This window comes from Episyrphus balteatus, chromosome 3 (genome assembly GCF_945859705.1).
Source record: "Episyrphus balteatus chromosome 3, idEpiBalt1.1, whole genome shotgun sequence".
NCBI lineage: Eukaryota > Metazoa > Arthropoda > Insecta > Diptera > Syrphidae > Episyrphus > Episyrphus balteatus.
In genome coordinates this window covers 92,215,416-92,220,342 of record NC_079136.1, presented here as the reverse complement: position 1 = coordinate 92,220,342, position 4,927 = coordinate 92,215,416, and the positions used below count along the sequence as shown (strand labels likewise).

Here is a 4,927-nt window from a genome sequence, read left to right as displayed (position 1 = left end):
TAGATATTGTGCTTTTCTAATCAACAAATAAATAAGTATGGAACATGTACTTAAAAACAAAATTATAAAGTTTATAAAATCTCGTGGCGTAAATCACGGGAAGTTCTGTGATTTCTTAAGGTGAATTAGAAAGCGAATATTCTCATTTAATCTACCAAACGGCTATGGGTCTTGGGAATTTTTTTAGGTTTTGATGATAAAAACTTTAACACCAGCATGCAATATGTCAAATTTAGGTAAGTTTGCATCGGTGGCCGGTCCTATCAAAACTAATCCACAAAAAAATTTAAACTTTAATACTGAATATGAAAAAAGGCTTGTAGATTTATGTCTTTGAAAGACAAGTTCTCTTGATTTTCTTCGCTTTTATCCTGTTAAATGTACCTGTCGATGCAAGCTGTTATTTAAGTCATTAAGAGGAATGAGTTACCTATAAGATCCAGCATAACTAACCCTTGTCTTAGAAAAAACATGGTAAATAGAATACATTAATGTTATAATTTTCCGGTTTTTTGTTTATAAATTTGTTTTATACAAATTTTAGTTTTACTTTTTTCTGCGGCCCATACAAATTTTGATCTCGCTGTTTTGGCCCTGCGTAACCATTGAGTTTGACATGCCTGCTCTAAGCCATGCATGTCAAACTTGCGACATTTTTAATAATTTTGAGCTTAAAGCCTGGTACACAGATCCAAGCTAAATTTTAGGTCCCATACAAATTATCGATAAGATGCTCCTTTATGCTAGTTTAAATCATGAATGCCCTAGGTATAGCATTCTTTGTTTTTTTTTTTTTAACATAAAAATTAGAATCAATGTCGAATGATATGGAAATGGAGGCATGCGATTTTTAGTGTGACTCCGAAGTAAGATCCAAATTTCTATGAAGTGGATATGACCGGATTTTATAAGTCTTTTCAGTCAGATTTGGGACAATTTAAAAACTGCCATATAACATCGTTTGCAAATTTCATACAACCTTCGGATGCAAGCAGATAATTTTATTATTAAAAGAAATAAGCCTAACTTACACATTGGTCTGTTGAAAAAAATGGTAGTAAAGGAGAGATTCTAGGTATCAGGAAGAAAACATTAATGTTATAATTCTTCTTATTTTTATATTATATTTTTATAAATTTTTTTGCGACCCATTAGTGGAGTAACTAAAGCTCAAAAATTGGCAATATTAGGGAACCCGGCCGAACAGCTTAGATTTTGATGATCTTTTTTTTCAAACGTCGGTAATTAAAAATACTTTAAAGTCTATAGATTAAAAATTGCCGGTGTTGCCGTTTTGATTTTTTAAATTTAATTGAAGATTTTTGTGAACAAAAACAAATTTTTTTCAAAAATTTTTCTTAAATTTCATAAATTAATTGATGCCAAAAGATTGTCTAGGAAATTCAAGGAAAAAAAATGTATGGGAGTGAGGGACAATCTTCCATAGTTCAAGCGATAGATGCAATTTTCTTATTAATTAACTTCAAACACAAAAAAAAATATTTGAACACAACGGCAACACCTACAATATTCAAATATACATTTTTTTAAAGCTAGAAGCTTAGTCATATATGTAAAATTAAAATTAAGTTAATTGAATGAAAGGCTTTTGAAAGAATGGTAATTGAACTCAGATTTTTGAAAAAAAAATTATTGAAAAAATTTTAACATGTCGTTTTTTAAACTTGGTCGTAATATAAAATGCATTTATTTTCAAATTTTTTTGGCTGCATTTATTATGATTTCAAATTATAAGAGGAAATGTCAACATGTATTACGGTTTATGAAAAAAATTAAAAAGTATTTCATTTTCGAAGAACTTTTTTTAATAAAAGTTTTGAAAAAAAATGTAACTTATTTTTTTTTTTAAGTCCAACATCTAAACATAAAATTATATTTTATTCATTTAATAACCCTTACTGTTGAAAGTTAAATAGCAAAAATTTAAAGTTCCTATTTACCACAGTCTTTGAGAAAATTAATTATTTCAATGCAAAAATTCAGTTTTAATAAAAAAAACCATTGAAATTGAAGTAATTTTTCATTTTTTTTTTCAAAAGTGTGATATATTTTACCTTTTTTGCTTCGAAATTCAACTGATAATATTTATGGCCAAAAATTTTTTTTAAATAAATTCATATTTTATTAGAAAAAGTTTGGAAAAAAGTCATTTTAAATTTTTCTAATAACATTTTTTTTTTTAATTCTGAGTTTGAGGACCATTTGTTCAAAAAGTCTTTATTAAATTTAGTGGATTTAAATTTAAGAGATAAAAATGAGCTTCTGGCTTTTTAAAAATGTATTTTAAAATATTGTAGGTGTTGCCGTTGTTTTCAAAATATTTTTTTTGCGTTTGAGGTCAGAATGTTAGAAAATTGCATTTATCGCTTAAACGATGGAAGAATTTAAAAAAACAATACGGCAAGACCGGCAATTTTTAGTCTATAGACTTTAAAGTATTTTTAATTACCTACGTTTGAAAAAAAAAATCGTCAAAATCAGAGCTTTTCGGCCGGGTTCCCTAATAATTTGCTTTAGTTACTCTACTACATACCAATTTAGATCTCGCTGTTTTGGCCCCAATTAACCACTGAGTTTGACATGTCTGCTCTAAGCACTCCATAGTGGGTTTCGATCGAGTCGGGTTCTCGGCTGCTGATTGTTCTTAGAGGGTGGCAGAATCCTTTAATATATCGTTATTTAACTTGGGCAACCGGTAACCAATTCGCACTCCGAACTGCAGCTGAACGCAATTTTTAGGTATAGCTACTACTTGATGGTGGTCTCGAGGAAGTCAATTTACCTCATCTATTATGAACATTGGAATCTGGCCTTGGATGATCCGTTCACCAAGTCCTAGGGCCCTAAGGGTTTCCATTAAATAAGGCCACTGATAACGATTTTAGTTAGCAATTATTGTTTTGCGGGAGTGGAGTTGTTAAAGTGTTACGTGTTGGTGAGTTTTGCTTGCCCGATCCCAACCACTGCATGTCACTTCAATAAATCCCAAGACATTTATCTTAAACCGCATAAACTCTCTCGCTATTGTAAGGTCCTTCATTTGTCGCGCGAGAAATGTCCTCACATTCAGGAAACCATCTTGTCCAAAGTCGACAAGATGTGATCATTTGTTATCCGAGGTGTAGTTTCGGTTTCGATAACGGATTACGACAGTTACGGAGAATGCTAACCTTCGTAACTTATCCTTATCCTAAATGCAGCAGTACTGGCGTAAACCAGATTTTATGCTACCCGATGAGGGTTTTGTCAGTTTTGACTGTAGCAAAACTATCGATTCCGAAATCTTGCTTTTTCATTTTGTCAAGCTTGTATCATATTATGAAGAAATGTACAAGGAATACCTACACCGATCTTATTGGTATTCCAAAGTACAGTCTTACCAAAAGAAGAAAACAAACGCTCTCATTTATTATCCTGTTTCCAGCAAAAAGGAAACAGAAAATAACATAAACAAAAACGAGAAAAAGTCCTTAAAACTATTTATGAGCTAGAAAGGTACCTACCACCTATAGATATACGCATTTTGATAGCATATAAAAAGGAAATTATATACATAAATCCATTACCTATAACCATACCTTACCTTTTCTATCTTCAGAGCATATAGGAACTTTTATTTTTTTTTTATTTATATTTACATAAATATCGTCCAGCTCCTCCAAAAAGGACATTGTGGGGGAAAAGCAACTAAAGATATAGCCTCAATACTCTCAAACAGGTTCTATAAAAACAATCTCAACTCTTCATACCCAACCTGTGTAACCAGTTCTAAACCACGTATAAAGACACTTCTTAATACTCCACTACCTGTGCGCACAGGGATATGGATGGCATACAAAATATTTTATTTACTTTGTTTCTCTCCTTCTTTAAAATTTTTTTTTGTTGTCTTGATTTTAATGCCACAATCCTTTTTCAGTTGAAATTTTGTATATTTATTTCTGAACTCATGGTAACAAAAAAAAAATTAAAATGTTGAGTCATTTTCCTATAAGAGCATTCTTTATCCCCCAGCAGCAGCAGCATTATGATATCCTCCAGAAGGAACGTTCAAAAATTGTTTCCTTTGATAAAACATCAAGACGATGAAACGAGAGGGCCAGCTTCAATGCGATTCCCTCGTTCCTGCCCTGCTGTGTCCTCGTTCAACATCACCAAATGAATGTATAAATAAACAAATAAACTGTGCGCGCCGCAACGAAGTGCTGCAAAGGCAACAAAATCCTCCTGCGCAGGAACGTCGTCGTCGTCATCTTCAGTGAACAAGGAGGACGAGCGACCGACACGAAGAGATTTCATATGGCTGGATGGAGAGCATCAATGCCTCGTCGCCCGATCGAGGATAAAGCAAAAGGGTATATACAAAAATGATACAACCACATATACCTATAGAAACCCACGCTACGTTTAAAAAAAAAACCAACGCATTTGTTACTACTTCTTTCAGGATCGTGGAGGGCCTTAAAGGATTGAATGACTAAAAATAGAAAAAGGACTCATCCTTTTTATGTGTCTGCTGGCAGAAAAGTAATGAGTTTTTCTTGTCCCTTCTCCCCGCGTCGCATCGCGTCGATCGTCTTTAAAAAAAGATCCAAGGGGATTATATATGCAACGTGCAATCATCTTCCCTTGAGGGTCTCCATCTGATCTTCTGGAAGTTATATGTATCTACTCCACAGCAAAGGTCTATATTTAGAATCTATTCGTAGGATATTGAAGAGAAATATACATATCTACTAAAGTTATCCTGCTTTGTTCCTGTGCACATATCGGTTGCTCCGGTCGATGAGCCTCCTTCTAATTTTAAAATTGTGTTGACTTTGAGTTTGCATGGTTTCACAGCTCCTTCCAAGAGGAGGGCGAGTGAATTGAATAGAAGGTAGTACATGTGCCAGGCTGTTAAAAT

General features: G+C 32.9%; 1 long non-coding RNA gene across 2 annotated transcripts; it reads left to right on the top strand.

Annotated features, from left to right (window-relative positions):
• The first annotated feature begins 3,872 nt into the window (after positions 1-3,872).
• Positions 3,873-4,578, top strand: LOC129916578 (uncharacterized). Of its 2 annotated transcripts, none has more exons than XR_008772507.1 (3): positions 3,873-3,973; positions 4,039-4,376; positions 4,469-4,578. It is a non-coding gene; the product is annotated as an uncharacterized LOC129916578 (long non-coding RNA). The 2 variants fall into 2 exon arrangements; XR_008772508.1 differs by having other exon boundaries at positions 3,874-3,973; positions 4,042-4,376.
• The last annotated feature ends 349 nt before the right edge of the window (positions 4,579-4,927 follow it).